The 18,776-nt window shown below is 38.6% G+C and overlaps 1 long non-coding RNA gene across 2 annotated transcripts; it reads right to left on the bottom strand.

Moving 5' to 3' along the window:
- Nucleotides 1-654: 654 nt before the first annotated feature.
- Nucleotides 655-18,561, bottom strand: LOC112157317. Of its 2 annotated transcripts, none has more exons than XR_004948438.1 (3): nt 18,374-18,561; nt 11,340-11,497; nt 655-1,470 (listed from the first exon to the last, which is right to left on the bottom strand). It is a non-coding gene; the product is annotated as an uncharacterized LOC112157317 (long non-coding RNA). The 2 variants fall into 2 exon arrangements; XR_002921132.2 differs by having other exon boundaries at nt 11,344-11,497.
- Nucleotides 18,562-18,776: the final 215 nt, after the last annotated feature.

The following is an 18,776-nucleotide window of genomic DNA, read 5'->3' as shown; positions in this document are numbered from 1 at the left end:
GCTATTCTGGCTTATATTAATGGGTCCATTCACATTTTACTGGGTTCGACCCACTTCTGAAACATAGTTTTTAGGATCTTCTAACTCAGAAATTAAATTGAATGGCTAAAGAGGAATATTTTTTAGGGAAATAATATGTAATAAACATTTAAAATTCCTCAAATAAGGAAAGCCTGACATGTTTGGAGACATTTTAGAAGATTGTAATGAGCATAACTATATATTTTCTTAGTTATTTTCTTACTTTATGAACTTTTGTTTAGTGGATTTGGGCTGAAGCTAGCTATTATTTTAGTTATTACTTAATATTTTTTTTATGTATTAGTCTTTATCATTTTGTCAAATTGTTAAGATGGCCATAATATTTAGAAAAAAGAAAACAAAAGCCTTAAAGTCCAACTCCAATTATATTTTGATCTATTTTAAATTGTTTTTTAATGATGATTATCCGTTTTGAGTCAAAATCAAGAAACGTGTCATTTTCTAGGACATAATTTCTGCAGAGCGGCAGTACTTCATCAGAAATTTGAGAAAATAAATACCCAGAAATGCAATATTAAGCTTAATTTTCTTTATTTATGTCTTCGATCATTAGAAAAACATAACAATAACATGTTAAAAGCACTTAAAGCATAGTTTTCATCATAGCGCGTCTTCAAATGTTAAAAGTTTTGTTTTCATTTTGATTGGCTAAGGACTAAAATTTATTCATTCATGCTTTTTCTTCCATTCATGTTTTTTAAAAGGACACAAAAACAGGAAGGCTTTCTTCAATGTGTTTTATTGAGCATTTCAAGGATTTTTATTTCTGTACATATCTTCAAACAAAAGCAACAAACTCACTTCAAATGGCGAATGGAATTGAATCAGCAATCCTTTGACTCAGCATCTATAAATTTAACCTCTTATGGATTCTTTGACCCTAAAAGTGGTGAGCCGAGCAAAAATCCTATCAATCACATCAGTCTGCTGTTGAGCCAGTATCGCTGCCAGAAGCTTATATACTGTATACCTCTGTATCCCCAGGACACACACACACACACACACACCCACACACTCCCCCACACATAAGCCCAGCTCTGGTGGAAATGAGCTGTTGACATTATTTTGGGTCATTGTCCATGATAGCAGGGCCAACTGCTGGGATTTAGCAGATAAACCCCCTCCGCTGAGACCTACACCCATTACACATTTCACTACATCAGTTAGCCACTTTATATTGCCTGGTTTAATCCCATATTGTACTAGAGACGGGTTGGCAACATTTGCACGGTTTGTATTAAATGAGGCAAAGTATTCAAGTCCAGCCGGACCGGCTGTGTGATGGGCTTCCTGACTGAGGAGGAGGACAAAGGAGCGATGGTGTTTCAAGGAGGTGACCTTGAAGACTGGTTGGGGCCCGGCAGGTCCAGGATGTCACCATGGGTAACTGCAGCCAAGATGGAAGCACACCGGCTCAGACATCCTTCCCTGGGGAAATAAAACAAAGACAAAACCTCAAGTCATGGACAACAAAAAGCTTGTTTTAAAGAAACCACCTGTAGAATCCGTACTTACATTAAGCATAATTTGTTTAAATCTTATTAATGAACTAATCATCATTGGAGGAGATGACTAAACTATCAATAAAGGCAGATAAAGCAGCTTTTCATCTGCTGACCTCAATCTCTTTAACCCTTTTAAGCTACGTACACTGAGCATTGATCTATCTTTTTGTTTTACTTGCACAAAATATTGGTTTCTTTCCCCCTTGTATTCAGTGTTGGGTTGGTAGCCCCTCCTTAATTTGTTTTCTTCTTCGCTGGTTTTGCCTCTACATGTTTGGTGCTTACTTCCCTCTCCCCTTTTTGTTTTAGTGTCCGGTGGGAGAGGTGGACGTCCTGTAATTATCCTGTTATTATTTGAGTTCTGTTATGGAAAAATGCAAAAACTATAAAGATGTTTTATTTTAATGAAGGGATTAGCGAATCTCCCTCTACCAGTCACCCTCATGTAGGAGCTGAGACGGGCAGCTAACACTGTGGTTTCTATTTTCTTCTCTTTTTGGAAAATTGTCAGATCGGCAATAAATGGAATTGGTTTCCAAAGCCTCGTTTCCACTCAGCTGTCCGGTCCGGTATTTTGAGGATTTTCCATTGTAAAATTGACCCATTAAATAGTACCGTACGATACCTCTTGGGGGCCCCCATCCGTTGGAGGTCTATTGAAAAGTGGAACGGAATAGTTGGGGCGGAGCCGCTGTAGCCACCCGTTGATTGGAAGAAAATGATGACGACATTAGAAAGTGCCAATATTGTGCTCATTTAAGATAACATTTCCAAATGCGACATTCATCTTAGCTGCTCAGAATCTCCTTTTAAACAGCATTAAATTCCTGTTATACACAATGTACCAGAAATAAAGCAATAAAAAGACGAGCTGCTGGATGACCTCCATTGTTGTTGCTTTTCTAGTCATCACACTACAATGAGGCTATGATACGCTAGCCGTCTACAGCATACATGTGCCACGAAAACGAACTGTTCAGTGGGAACAAGGGGAAACGCTTTCCAGAATTAACTGGATCATACTGTACCACTCCTTACAGTACCGTACCGGACTGCTCAATGGAAACGAGGCTGCTGCTGTGTCCCAACATCTTTTATTTCCTTAAACACAGTGCAGAAGTGATCCGGTTCTTGAACGTGCATGTAGCCCACTGTGTTCACACTGGACAAGCAAGGAGGGGCTTCTCCTTATTTTTCTACTGTCTACTAGCGCATGTCTGCCACCTATACAGCTGGAAGAAGCTTGATGCAAAACGTTGAAGTGGTGCAAATCTCATGACCTGGACACGGTTGCAGCTAGTGTCCTTGCAGTGGTGGATACTGAGTGCCCCTGGTTTCTCTTTATTTCAAAAACACACGCAGATGTTGACAGGCTCGTCCCTCCATCTGGGTTCATCTGATAAACCATCCACACTTTGGTAAGTTCACTACCTGTTCCAGATCCAAGTCCCTGATTAGTCAAAGTTTATCCTGGTTTAGCTGAACGTTACGTTCAATGGCCATGTGTTTTGCACCAGACCCCAAATTGGTAGTAAAAACTTCTGTAGCCACACCTGAACCCAAGAGTTTCAACGCAGAAGCCTGAAATGTGTGTTTACATAGACTTTTCATTGGAAGTGGCCACTTGCACACGTGTTGCCAAGGGCAGTGTGTACAAAGTATAACTCCAGAGATGTCGTCAGACACCAAATATCTTTGACATACTGTAACTATTCAACCGTTTATGCGATCAAAATGTATCAGCTGATACTGATGTGAAGAAATGTGTCATGTGTTTTCCCCCTGAGCTGATCACCCTATTGTCCTATTGTTTTTCCCTCCCTTTTCTGTATTTAATGGGTTCCTCCCCCCACTTCCCTGCAGGTTTGTTTAGTTGCTCGACGCACCAGTTTCTTGTCTCCCTTGTCAGGTGTTTTTATCCTGTGTGTTGTGTTTTTGGTTTTTGGCCTTGGTTGATTTATAGACTTTGCCTTTCTCTGATTCTGTTTTTAGCATTTTGTTCTTCCTTGGTTTTTTGGATTTTTTTGTTATTAAAGACTTTTTTGGAACAGCCAGCTGTCCTGCATTTGTGTCCGCACACCAAAGCCTAACAAAAAGTGGCTTTTCATATCAGATTTTCATCAATATGCAAGATAGTACTAGCACAAAGTGTTGCATATCAGCACAAGACTGCTTTTATATGCTTCAGAATCCCCTAGAAATACATTGCTTGCATAAACAGTTAAAAAACTGAAAGAATGTCAACACTGGAACTAAAGCGTTGGTGTTAAAGGGTTAAAAAGCCTCTGCAGCTTCACATATAACTTTTGTGGAGATCCTTGGTCTGCTTTGATGCTTCCTCCTGTTGTCAGAAAAACACTTTTGTTGGAAAGACTCCAAGAAAAAAAAATCTTGAAGATGCCCAAACCTGAAATATCTCATTCAGATGTGCAGCTTTCCTTCCAGGAAAGCCCAATAATACATCCTCCAGAACCCAGAAACTCCTAAAAAGTAGAAGCTCATAAACATTTAGAGCACTTTTCCTCTTCCAATATGTAGGGAAGCCACATGTCATCCACTAAAGAAATTTCTACATCTTAAGTGTTGGGCCAGGGGGGCTGTAAGTATGCCCACCCCTGATGAATGCCTCTCAGTGAGGGCCACTCGAGAGGGGCATAAAATCCAACCTCTTCAAGACGTTTCCAGGATGCTGGAAAAATAAGACTCAAAAGATCTGCACGCAAAAAGAAAAAGTACAAAATGAAGACCAAGAGGCGGTTTCGATTTTTTTTCTAATTTTTGAAAAAGTGAAGCTTGTTCAAGTGCAGTTTTTTAAATAAATGGAAATCTGTCAATTTATTTTCTTTATTGCAGAGGTTTTAAGGGTGTGTGTGTAAGTAAAAAGATGTGTTAAATGTTTTCAAAGCTTAACTGACTGTTCGTGCAGTACAACACAGTTCTTTCCTCTATTAAACATTGTAGTCTGACTTTCCAATCAACCCTGAGATCCTGCTTTTGCCTCATTGACCAGCTTCAAACTGACTCCAACTTACTTTTCCAAAACGTCAACTAGGCAACCTGTTCAGAAATCAGAAGTTACCACCATCATTGGTAGCACTATCAACATCAACAATGTCCAAAGACAGAGGAAAAGTTAGGCAATTCATAAAAGTGAAACGGTTTCAAGATTTCCTTTTTGAACCCTATTTTGCATTTTGTTTCCAACAGTTATAGAACACTTGCGGAGCTTTGAGAATCCACTTTGTGACACCGCACCTTAATTTGGGTGAAATTATTCTTAAAAAGAACTATTTAAAGAAAGCATACGATGGAGTATTAGAGCCTGCTTACAAACAAAAAGAAAAAAAATGAAATTACCCCTTTAAATCTTGTAAATGTCGAGAAAAAAGTCGTAAATATTAATTTACGAGAGTAAAGTTGTGTAATTATAACTTTAAAAGTCATTTATGACTTTTTTCCTCGTAAATTTACAAGATTTAAAGTCGTGAATGTACGGAAAAAAGCTAAAATTTACGAGACTTAAGGCCATAAATTAACGACTTTTAATCTTGCAATTTTGCTTAATTTTATTTAATCTGCCATAAAAGCTAAAGTTACTGAAAGAGTAAAAATATCCGGTACCACCTCCCCTCCCCCATATATTTAAACCAGCTCCGCCAAGGGCTGAATATGAAACCCCCCCAAGATTCCATCTATAAGCTTGTTCCCTCCTGCTCTGCTTCAGTTATAAATGTAAAAAATGATCTAAAGCTTTCTCTCAAAACAATCATAGTAATTGCAGATGTGTCAAACATGGCTTGATCTCGTCTTAAACACATCTCAAACCTCTTTTTGACAATGAAATTACATTGTGAGATGGTCAAAAACGTATCAAACTAAGCTTGTTTTGATAAGAATCCAGCGTTCTAGACACAAGGTGAGTTTAAAAACATGTCAAAGTTTTGGTCATGCTTTTATAAGCCCTTTTAGATGCCCATAAAAATGAAATATTAAGGATAAACTTAAACAAATACTATAGAAATACCAGAAAACCATTTAAGACACTTTGCATAAGATTCAAACATTCTGTTTCTTCAGTCAAACCCATCCATTCTTTGTAAAAGTCACTGTCGTGATGGTCAGAGGGTAGCATAGCCATTTGTACTGATTGCCTTGGATACTCAATGATACTCGGGACCTCGTGTTTTGAAAAACCAGGACATATACTAGTATTAGCTTGATATAGAATACCTCATTGGTGTGTAACTGTCATGTCTGGATAAAGGACATTGGACCATCTACTTGACAATTCACTAACTTTAGAAATCAAATCTTTGGGTATTTCATGTGCACATACATTTGCTTGTTTTTGCAACACCACTGTAGCATAAACACATAGAAAAACTAAAACGTTGCGTCTAAGTCATTGACCATATTTGAGAATTGGAATGAGGGACCCCCTCCACCCTCGTGTTCCAAACAGGAAGTACCCACTGGTTCCAAGAGGCCAAAAATCCCATTGACTTCTATTGAGAAATAACAGCTATTGCGTTTTTTTTAACACGTTCTTGTTAATCCTACTTAATTTATTTTTTTTCTGTACTACAAGTTATTTAAATTGTAAACTGATCAATTAGTGTTCTTATGTCCAATGATTGAAACTTTGATTGATTGAGTGGTAGGGATGTGAACTTCCAATGGCAATAGTGGAAATCATGACTTAGACTCACTGACCTTGTCTGGTTCCAACATGGCGGCATTCGTATTGTGAAAAAATCTCGACTGAATTGACTTTGTTTCATTGGAGCCAGAACTATGACATTTTCTATGGGCGATGTGAGACTCACTCGGTCCAGTTCTATTCAAGAAACTTCAAAGAATTTTTTTCTTGATATTAATGTTAAAATAAACAGAATTCTGAAGCTTTAGGTGGTTGCTAAGCTTTAGCCATTTTATATCTCTTCTGTAGGTTTTTCTGTAAAGGCGCGCTTTGATCAGACTTGACTGTAATACTTGTATGATGTCCAAAGTATTTACCTTTTTCCCATGATCCTCTTTGCAACATCCCACCAAGAAAAAGCAACCTGACATGGAAAAAGAAAAATCTTGAAAGGACACAAAGGCACAAAGAGGCGGAGGGCCCAGCGCCGGCCGCCTCGGGCCGCCCGACAGAGAACTCGGCACACAGCCGGGCCACTCCAATTCCGAGCGAATGTTAATGAGATTGCTCTGATCCCTCCGGTGCTTCCCATGTTTTTAACACCTTCAAGGACCACATGGTGCTAACAGCATAAAGACAACTAAATGAGAAATCTGAACGTTTTTTGTGACGCTGGGGGCCCTTCTTGCTTTTCAACCTGCCCATCCTTTCAGCGCACCTCCCTAAAGGAGAGAAGATAAGAAAGAGGGTGCTGCAGGGGGTGCGGATGAGTAAATTTTTCAGGAAAGGGAACATATTTGTGAACCGGGAGCGGTAATCAATTTATGGCCACACAAGGGCGAAGCCTTTGAAAGAATTGCCGGTTGGGAAAATTGAAAAGCGCCAGACAGAATGGGACTGGAGATGCTCAAATTCAGATGCTTTTTCTCACAACCGCTGTAATGAGATCACTAACATCTTGAGCCGGCCCCCACTATAGCCGGCAAACAACAGGCCCCCAGATGAAAGGTGAATGGGCCTAGGTTCCCGCTGGCTGGTTCAGAAGCACTTTAATAGCACAGCGCTCTATGAAAGGCTCCTGGGCAGTAGCTCATATTAGCAGTGAAGCACACTGCTTAATAGGATGATGCCTTTTGGCTTTTGTCATGAGATGATTAAGGGCTTCGTTGTCACCGGTGCCTGTAGAGCACAAGGCACTACAATCCACTCTGACTGGCTTTTTGTCCAAGTCTGTGTTGAAGAAAGCAGCCCTTTTTGGTGAAAACACCTCTGAGGGATCCATCAGGTGAGGTCTGCGGTGGAGCCTCACATCTGCACCCTCTTGAGCACCTGAAGTGTTTTGTTTTTCCCTAAAGACCCTTCAATCTGTCATTGTCTCCCCACAAAGACAAATAGCAAAAATGTTAATCGCACTCGTGAAAGCAGCATCCTTTTACTGGTTGTAAAAAAAAAACAAGAAAAATGACCCCATAAAATATTTCACTTTTGTCTTTTTGGATAAAAGAAATAATCGATTGGAGCGTTTTGCCTCCGAGCGAAGGAAAGGACCAATATTTGCCAGATTGACGTTAAACGCTGTCCGTCCGTTTTTCGCAATCAATGCATGCCTTTTCAGTCCGCAGAGCTTTATTCTCGGGATTAGTTTTGGTGACTTAAGAAGCTAGACTACCTCCATGGCCCCACCATCTGCAACAGCACCCCCCTCAACCCCCCCTCCTTTCACAAAAATAGCACAAGGATACCGCCATCCTTTTCACTGGCTCCTAACAAGGCAGCTCCAGAGCGCAGGCCCACTCCAAGTAATTAAATCAATCCCTTTGTGCTCACCGATATTCCCCTTCAGTGACTGCGCCAGATCTGATTCTAGCTCTTCATGCATATTCAGACGAAACTTGTCAAGAACAACTTCTCATTTTTAAAGCTCAGCAACAATTTCAGCAAATTTTCCTTTAATTTGCCTACCCTAAAATCAATGCTGCGCTTCGTCGGGACTCTCGTGAGTGCTGACTGACTCTTGAAGCTCAAGTATTAAAAAAAAAAAAAAAAAAAAAAGAGCTCGTAAGAGGAAAAGTTCGGGCTGGAGCCCGAAAGACAAATTGGATTAGCAAGTATTGGATTAAAGGTAAAACGGAGGGATAACAAACAAGAAAAGCTGCCTGTGATCACAGGGTTTAATATATTTCTTTTCCTCTCAGATCCCTTTATTCTTTCCCTCCCCCCTTTCTTCTTTCTTTCTTTCTTTTGGAGGAAAGATCCCAGGCTTAAAACAGGCTTATTAAAACTGGGATTAATTTGTAATGCTCCTCTAACCCTCGGGGTCAACCGAAGATTTGTTATCTAAAGCAAACAGGAAAAATGTAGTGCAAGAACACGGCTTTAAATGTATCTGTGGAGATTTCAGTGTGTTATCCCTGAGATATTCATTATCGACGGGAGAGAAAACCCTTCAAGACACTCGGCAAGAGAGCAAATATGATGCTCTCTTCGCAATTATCCAAATATTTTTGCTATAATATAAGTAGATCGTCAAATGAAGCACAGTTGTAGATAATTGTGATCTCAAAATGAAGTCAATTGACTTCTCCTGTTGAGTAATTGAGACATCGTTTTGCTTGTTTTTAGATAAATCAATATCCAGAATCAGTTCCATTGAGAAAACTTTAAAGAGTTTCTTTTTTTTAAATTTTTTTGCCTCAAATGTCTGATGAATGTTTGATCTGGATTGCCGATGTCTGCCTTTCATAATTGCAGGGATGTTTTTAATTTTTCTCACAAATCTAACAGAAAACACAATAGTTTGATAAAATACGATTAAAAAGTGCTATCCAAGTAAAGCTTGATTTTTGGAAAATGTTTATATTAAAGCTACATTTTTTCCAAATAAGAAGTGGCCATTGCACATTCTAAAATTTTATAAAAATTAAGTTTTATTTGACTTTATATAAACATGTTTGTAGTGTAGGATTTCAAAATAAATTCAAATATGTATATTTTTGTTTGCAGATCAGTTTACACAAATAATAAAAGCTTTATTTAAAGCAGCATACAAACTGTTTTAGCTTAGAAATGCATTTTCACATTTATATTAATCTGAGACCTCAAACGTATACATGACTGATGGCAGCAGTGCTCTTTTTTGTCACAATTGTTTGTTGTCTTTACTAATCTGAAGGCATAAATGGAGGAGATAATCCGCAGTGACATATTTGGAAAAAATACATTTTTGATTAAAATGTAAAAGCATTTTTAAATCCTCAGTATTTCATTTATAACATACTAGTTTACTGGTAAAATATCATATTTGCGATGCAGGTGTTGTTCCAAGCTCACAGAGATTTCTCCAGTTTCTCTAAATATTGGTGTTCTACAACATTGATGATTGCTTTTGCAAAATTTTAGCAAATTAATGTTAAAACATTGTAATTTTTCCAAATTATTTCCCAATATTTTTGCTTATTTTTTTATATTGGAGAACCTCTGTCTTACAGCTAATCATGTTGCAAACTTGATATCAGTGCACTCGGTTTTGCCTTATTGTACTTCTGTTTTGTAAATTTCTTTTGTTTAATCATTACTTGCCTTCCTGTCAAATTATTTTAAGTACTAAAATTATCTTGTTTTGTTAATTTTTTTTTATTTTTTTTTAGCTTGTTGACCTGAAGGAGAAGACTAAGCTGTTGTCTGATGATGTTCGTCTCAGCTACAGGAAGTACAATGTTGTCGCTCCCCCGTTTTTCCCGGGTAATCCTCCCCAAATTGCTCTCAGTTGCATGTTTCAGCTGTTTGCACTGGATTAATGTGAGTCAATGTTCAAATCGATGTTTATTAATGGTTTCTTTAAGTGTTTAAAGATTAGGTCATTAACATATTGATGAAGTTTTTAAAAGTTGCTCGTGGAGAGAAACCGAGCCGTTGAGGTGACGAGGCAGAGGAGGAGAAGGAAGGGATTTCCTGTGAGGAAGGTGTTCTATCCTCTGAATGACTTCTTCTCTGAAAGCCTCCCTCACAGTAAAAGTGTGCGTCTGGGTTTGAAATTTGTGGTTGCAGCAGCTCGCTGCGGCCCTTCTCCCCGCCGTCATAATTCCCTCTGACACCTGATAAGATGAGCGATCCAAAATAAATCAATTCTCATTTGGTTTGTGTTTGCAAGGACTAAGGAGGAGAGGAGGTGCGGCTTTGCTGTCGTTCATTCATCAGTCATCTGCTCAGCTGATATCAGCTAATCTGATTATTAGTGAGGAATATTGACAGAAAAGGGTCTGAATCTGTGGCATCAAGGTGGAGAGACTTTTGTTTCAGCTCATCTGAGAGTGATTTATATTCTCACGAGAAAGCTTTAATGGCAGCTGTTTGCTTTAATGAAGTATATTTGTTTGGACAATAATTTGAAAAACTGTTTATTAATAGTCCATTTTGGCTATCAGACAATTTTAAAGACGCATTATGATAAAAAATGTGTTTTTGGTGTTTTTAACCTGTTCTTGTTGCATTTTTCTGATAAAATAAGATTAAATTTGTATTTCTGATTAATTAATATTTAAATAATAGGGAATCGGGAGGAGAATAAAAAAACATTTGATAAAGAGCTCATTTGTAACGTAGAAATATGCTTCCTGCTCCCAAGTTCTCAACAACGAGGAGGGGAAAAGGGGGCGGAGCTGCTCTATAGCCCCGCCCACAACTACACAAGAGGCGAATTTCGAATGAACTCCTGACGCTCTGCAGAAACTATGTCCTAAATCATAATTAACCCTTTAATACTGGAGCTCCAGTGTTTATGTTCAATGATTTACTGTATTTTTTTTTTAATTATGAGCACGATCAACATAATTCCAGTATGTTAACGGTTCAGAAGTTACCATACGTCGAGGATTTTGTGTTTATGCGTCAAATGTAAAGGGTTATTATAGTAGTTAGTCTGCTATTTTTTTTAATTTTACTTTTTCACAATTAATTCCTTTTAGTTTGCTTTCTACCCCAAAGACTTCCCGTATGCTCAATTTCATTCATATTAAATGTAAAAAATAAATTCTGTTTATCTGTGACCCACTTTCAGTTTCACAGGAAAAAACTTTTTTCTAGTGTTTTTGTGTTTGTTGGGAAAACTGATTCGTGGAGTTTCGAAATTAGACAAAAAAAATTTTTTTACTTACAAACCTCTTAGATTCCGACAGATTGTGTTAGAATTCAGTTCCAGTATTGAGACAGCTCGGCTTTAACGTGGATATTCCTTCATCGGAAAGCTCCAGGGGCAGAGATATAGAGGCATGAACCTACATGAGCCTCTCCTTGTGCGTCGGGCCTCACATACCTGTAAAAACACAAAGCACCCTTTGTCTTACTTGACTTCATAGCTGGGAAGGTTTTTCTAAAACTTTCAGTCGAGTTTAAGATTAAATACATTTTTTTTACTTGAATAAAAGGAAAACCATTCAAGTTGTTAAAATTCCCAAAGTATTTGAATGAATGTACTTATTGGTCAACTGTAAGGACGCCCCCCACACACCCCGTCTTTGGTGGATGTTAACGGCGTGCTGCTGTACCATTGATTTCTCCAGCATTTATTTCTGTTTTGGTTCATGCTCGGGGGTCTCTGTATTTGAAAGTTGATGCTCTTCTCTGAAAGGCGGATTCATGCATAGACTTCGCTGCTTCTGTAGTCTGCTGCGGTTTTTAGATGATAAGCTTTTTCAGACGTTCAAAATCAATATGTAATCCTGTGCAGAGGCTTATCCGCGGGACCGGGCCATTTGTGAGGCTCTTTGAGCTTTGTTACAGGTCTTCTGGCAGCTCTGTGCCACAGATTGATTAGCTGCAGCAGCAGAATCCTATCAAATGGCCGTCTCTGATGATGGAGCAAACTCTCTGGCAGCCTGGAGTTGACTGGACTTCCAGATAAGGGCGGATGGCAATTCCGTCGCTTGTCCGAACTGAGGGGTAAGAAGGCGGCGATTGTTTCTGCCCTTTGCTCCTGTGTGGCTCTAAACAGGGTGAGGTGGAAGCTCACATTTTAAAATATTAAACTAAAGGTTTTATTGAAAGAGACGCGCTTGAAGTTAAAGCGGACAAAAGAATGTCTTTTTCAATCTACAAACTAAGCAGCAAGTGAAAGTCTATTTTGACAGGATCATCACGTTGTTGTAAGAATGATTAAATATTTATGGCTTTCCATTAGTTTTCATTTCACTAAGATTTATAGCAAATGCTTACTTTTATTTAATTAAAATTATATTTTTGTTGCATTTGTTTTGTGCTTTTTTTTTTTTTACAAAACAAATGCTAATTTGATCCAGATTTTTAAAACAAAGGAGAGTTGACGACATAATTTCTGATGACTCACTCTAAATGAGCTCAAAACAAACCAATAGGTCTCTTATGCAGATTACCCACAAGCCCCGCTGTGGTTTTATTTTCTCTTACTCTGTGCTGACCTAAGGTGTTTCCATTTTGTGCCATTGCTGGGTTTTTCAAACCCTTAAGGTCGTGGTTAGGACCGAGCCACTGATTCGCCACGACAGACATCACAAATAGAGAATGGTGATTCTGGATACTTCTCTCAATCTGGACACATTTTGTTCATTTCAAGTGAACCAGAGCGCATTTACCTTGATAATACAGAACACATTTAGAGTCTGAATACAGTTCACCCAAGCAGACTCTGGAATCATTCTCTAACCCATTTTTCGAGGTGGTTTCGGTTTGTTTCCAATTGCAGAACTTTCATTATTCTTTCTCTTGTTGTTTTGCCCCGCCCTCATAATTCCTGACCAATGACTGAAAATAGCTCTTTAGTCATGTGGTTTTGTTTACAAGCTTTGGTTTGAAACAGAAATGAAGGCTGAATACAGACCAAACACAAGGTTCAGGACTCAATCCTGACCAAATTAAGAGAACTCTGTTCAGACCAATGGACTTTTCCACTCTAAATACACCCTTTAACTCCTTTTTTTGGTTTACTTTAAACTCTTTCAAATATACCAAAATACAAGCAGCATAGTTGATTTAGTTTTGAATCCTTTGCCTTATTTTTCTCCTTTGTCATGATAAGACAAGAGAAAGTTCCTGCATGCATGAGAACTTCAGCAGCGTTTTTGGTTGCACGCTCACTTTGAAGTTGGATTCTAAGCTAATTAAAATTGAGCAAAGACACATTGCAGTCTTTCTCCGAGATACGGAGCAAAACTGTATTATGGAGAGCAAATACATGGATATGTGTGGATCATTGCTCCACTACAGACGCCCAGTGATCTCATGAATTGATCTAGAACATTTCACTTCCCAATTTTCATCTAGACAAACTGAATTTATTAACTCCAGCACCACATTATCACACTACCGCCACCGTGTTTGTGAGTTCTAAACCTTTCAAAAGGTTCTTCTTCCATCACATGCATCCATGGAGTATTTTTCCAAAAGTTTTAGGAAGACTTCTTTGTCCTATGTGAGACAAGTCTAAGTTAATTCATCTTGTTTCTGTCTTGTCACTTGCACTTTTTCTGAATTTTAGTTTAGTTTTTGTTCCTTTGTTCGTCCTCTCAACCTATTTATTCAGTTTGTTAAAGTTTTCATCAACCTGTCACTAGTCTCCTGGAACACGGATCAAAAACCCTCAAGATAAAAATAGAAAAAGGAATGTTAACTTTTACTCAGCACTTCAATAAAGTAGCAATGAACAAATGTCACAAACATTCCTGATGAAATTTGGAGCCTTTCCTTTTATTAATGGAAAAATGAATAAAAACTATCATTTATTCCAAATGTCAGCAGTCATTTGGAATTAAGTTTTTTTCTTGTACTTTTTGCTTTTAACTAAAAACAGTTTAGAATCGAGCGACTGTTTTTGACTTGAGAAACTAATTGCTTTATAAACTTCCTGGAGATGTTTTTAAATTTCCAGTTGACTCAAGAAGAAACTGATAATCCTCAAAAAAGTTTCAAGATTTTAACATTTTTAACCTTTTAAAAATTACGTTTCAAAATCTGCATTTTAAGTTTACTCAGGTCTTAATAATATTTAAAAACTTGATCCCTGACACGCTGAATCATAATTTTGAATCTAAAATGACCTCATCTTTAAAAAAAAGCTTTTTCTTATTTTTCTTTGATATGTTGTCATTTTCTTTTTGAACATCTTGAGAAGTTATTATTATTATAATATTTTTTTTCCTTCAGGGAGGGTGTCAGGGATCTGAGTCTGTGCATTCCTGCGTGCCTCGCCGGCGCTCACATGGTTACCGCTGCTACGCATTGTTGGAGATATCTGAATGAGCACCGGTCGTGCAAGTTTGAAGGTGATTGCCCGAGGGGCAACAGAGTGAAAGAGTGAAGAACACAGCCAGAGAGAAGAGAGGAAAGGAGAGGGGGGGGCATAATCCTAAAAGGATTGAAGTCCACCCCCCACCCCCCCAACACACACACATACATCTGAGTAATTCCCTTCACACACCCTCCCTGTGTTTTAGGGGGTGATGGGTATTGGATGGGGTCAGTTGGATTCTGGTGTCTGATTTCTCCATCCTCCACCCCCCTACTTTGTCATTGTTTGCCTTCTTAATGAGAGGGGCAGGGCCTCTGGGCTTTGATTGACAGCTGCATGCTCCTCTCTCAGCTTTCTCCACTGTGTCTCTGTCAGGACTTGCTGCCATCTCTACTGTACTCGGGACAGCTCGTATTTCTGCTCCGGCTCCCCGGGTGTCTGTCAATCCGTCAGGGTTTTATATGAGGAACAGCTGCTCTGAGTCACAAAAATATTAAAAAAAAAAACAACTAATAATAAACACAAATAAGGTCGGCTCTCAAAGTGTAAATTGAATCAATCATAGGGAAAATTTTAAAGTGAAAGGGCAATTTTTTTATATTTTTTATATTCTTATGAAATTACTTTTAGCTTGTTTTATTGACCAATCCATTTCAGGGAAGGCCAATTAAAAAAAATCCAAATTATTATTATTATTATTTAGAAAGAAATTTCAATTATACATTTTTTAGTCCAAAAGAAAAAATATGAATATGTGGGATAAAAAAACAACAACAACAAAAACCTTCCTTATTCATGTTTTAACGATGCCATGGGTTTCATCCCGGACAAGACCCCAAATATCTAATTTGTTTCTTTGGATAGCTCATGATAAAACTAGTTGAACACAACAGTTAAGTCTCAGTTGTTTTACCCAACATATTTTCACTCCCAAGTCGTCATATGTATTGATGTTTGATTGACGACTCTTCCACTTTTTGACGTTTTGCGTGTCTCCAACTCTTCGGTTTTTGGCGTGGTGCCTGTTCCCATTAAATCACAGGCCCCCAAAACTCTAGGCTGCAAACCAGAACTGGTCCAGTACCGTGATCTGTAGCGCCCCGGTATCCAAACCTGGTACCAGTACCCTAATCTGACACAGGACCAGATATGGTACTGGTCCCAAACCGGTACCAGACGTGGTACCAGGTGCAAACCGGACGCGAACCAGTACAGAGTTAAGGTTAGGGTACCAGTACTAGGTTAGGGTACAGGTACTGGATGTGTCCCGAGGACCAGTCCACATCTGGTACATCATCCAGGTACTGCGTCCCGAGGGTTGCGGACCCTTGATTTTATGAACAGCCAGCACGTCAAAAACTGACAAGTAGGGGACACCCGAAACGTCAAAATGTGATGACTTGGGGATGAGAATGTGTTGTCTCACCACCATAAATAACCACAAGACTCCATCCTTGCTTCATAAAGAAGCCTTTCAACCATAACACATGTTTAAAATGAATTCTTAAAGCACATAATTTTATACCAACATCCTGAGTTGGCGTGACACATGAGATCAGAAAATAAATGATTAAAACATCATAGGAAAATAACCAAGACCACCTCCCCACTCAACTTTGTATAAAGTTCATCTAATGATGTTGAAAATGGAGGTATAGCCAGATTTGTATTTAAAATAAACTCATTCGTAAATCCTGCCTTTAACATCCGAGATGTTAAATAACACAAGCTCCTTCAACGTGAAGCAATCAACGTGAATCAGCGGATTCTGACATGGAGAAAAGTGTTTTTGCAATCTGAAATCTGCTGATTTACATGGATATGCGTACGCACTTCACCACTATAAAGAGTTGTATATCGGCATGAAGTGGCTTTACTCTGATTAAAAATTACATTAGTCAAAAGACTGATGAGACTAAAGCTAATTTTGGTCTGGTGAGACATGAACTCGTTCATCCTCCATCCCACACATCCATCCATCCACTGGGGCTTTCATCCTTGTTTTGCTTTGCTCGATCCCTGTTGGACAGTCCATTCTCATCCCAACGATCACTGAACTACGCAGTTTTCTAGAAATCATTTACGATCCTCTTTTATCAGAAGAAAGTACGAGTTAAATCTCTGCATGAACTTAAACAGCCTTTCAGAGTAAAACAGTCATAAGCAAAGGCAAAATCCAAATCCAGCTATGCTGCCTTCAGAAAATGTTCCAAGATCAAATAAGAGATATTTAATCCCTCTGGTGTGTCTTCCTTGGTAACTAATATTTTTGGATTTGTCCATTAGAACCCATCATGTGGAAAGCTTACTGTCAAGTAGGGATAACTAAATAGAATAGATGTTTATTGTCATTAACTTAGGTTCAAACGAAAGATATTCCTTTGTTGACCTCAAACTTTGCTCCTTGCTTGTTTGTGAACAAAACCCCAAGATGCTTAGATGTCTACATTAAGAGGAGGGACCAACTTCCAACCCAAAGAGGGCATGTCCCCATTTTTTAGCTTTAAGCCCAGACTTGGAGGCGCTGATTCTCACCCCTGGAGCTTTAAAGTCGACCACAGCTCAATGAAAAACACTTTGGTTTTGATATTCCTGCTACAATACAACTTGGTTAGAGTTAGAATGGGGTTTTGAGCTTTGAAGTCGTTCTTTCTACCAGCCCTCCATCAGATTAACCTCTTAACCTGAGTAGAAACAGGCAGAAAAAGAGGCCGAGGGTAAGCAGGTTAACAAACATGATCCATCCTTATAGCCAGGTTCTTTTTTTTTCTCTTTTAAACTAAAGTGGGACCTTATAACTATTTTTTTCTACATCTGGGGGGTGTTGCTGTCACAGAAAGGGGGTCATTTTTAAAGCATACATCAGTCAAAATAGGCTGAAAATTGTTGACGTTGCAGAAAATGACTTTAAAAACACTTACTACTAGCTTCTCATTTATTCTGTCTTTGTCTCCAGAAAATATCATAGTTAACTATAGATGTATCACAATATCCTGATCCTAAGATTTAAACATTTAAGAAAATTCTCCTTTCAAAGTAAAAGGGCAAACATGTTCTCGGTGTGATCTGTTCAGGCTGTTTTCTCTGTCTCTTCCTCGCTTTTCAGACCGTCTCCACATGTTGAGCTGTGGCTCAGACCATCTGCTGACGGGGTTCTCGCTCTGAGCCAGCTGTCCCGCTGCATAATCAACAGGCCTCTCCAGAGCTGATGCAAGTGTTTCTGCAAAGTGCCGTTCATGAGCGCACATAGAAGCAGCGCTGAGTGGGTGGGTGGAGGTTGAGGTTGTTGTGGAGCAGAAGCACAGATTTCCACGTTTCATTTCTAGTATAGCCACACGTGCAGATTAAAGCAGCTAATCTGCGTTCGGTGCCTTTAATCTGTGCCTCTTCAGAGATGGCGGTTCAGGTTAGAGCTGTTAAATGCTCTGCCTTTCATCATTTCAGATGAGAGGTCGCCACTGAGAGGTCAAGTGACTCCACTCCTCACTGTAAATATCAAAGCTTTTCTGCTCTTTAAATGAAAATGTGCGTCATAGCTGCACATTGATTGTCTAAAACGAGCAGATTATGAAGCACATGTTCAGCAGGAAAACTAGACGGTGCGTCATGAACATCAAAAAAACTTAATTTTTTTTAAGTAAAAGGATTTATTTCTGCAAAAAAGTCATGCTTTAACTATTCTTAAAGCATGAAACTCTAAAAGAAGCTGTTTTTAAGTTGCGTTAATGAGTGCTGAATATTTTTTTAAATAAAATATATTTATTTGTCAAATCAAAAATCTTAATCTCATATTAGAGCTTTAAAGTTTTTAAAAACTTTTCTGTGTTCAACAAGACAATTTTAAGTATTTCTATAAATGTATTTGCCTTCAGAAGTCAGCAAGTTAAAACTTTTTCTTTCAAAAACAATAAAAAGCAACAGTTTTCTTACCTGGAAGCTGAGCAGAAATCTTTTTCCCGTTCCGTCGTTTCAGCCGCACACTTTTGCAGCCTTCTGCATTCCTACATGCTTCCTGTCTGTCTGACAACCTTATGCATCATGCTTTTAATAACCGCCAACAACACTGGCGAGAAGCCTCTGCAAACCAGACCCCCCCTCCATCTCACAAGGCTGCAGCTGATCCCTGGATTTAAGGGTTTAGTATTAAGAAAATACTCCTGCAATTTGGGATTAAAGCCCCCAAATCCGCCACAACAACAGTGACTCCGTTCATTTGATATCTTGATACTTGTCATCGATCACGGCCCTCCTGATGACAGAAAATACACATTTCCTATTAATTTGAAAATTATATTTCAGAGCCTTAAGTGTTGTTTTTAGCTGTTTTTTTAAA

The sequence above is a fragment of the Oryzias melastigma genome, linkage group LG1, assembly GCF_002922805.2.
Source record: "Oryzias melastigma strain HK-1 linkage group LG1, ASM292280v2, whole genome shotgun sequence".
NCBI classification, from domain to species: Eukaryota; Metazoa; Chordata; class Actinopteri; order Beloniformes; family Adrianichthyidae; genus Oryzias; species Oryzias melastigma.
The sequence above is the reverse complement of the archived record's forward strand: the minus strand, read 5'-3'. Positions and strand labels throughout refer to the sequence as shown.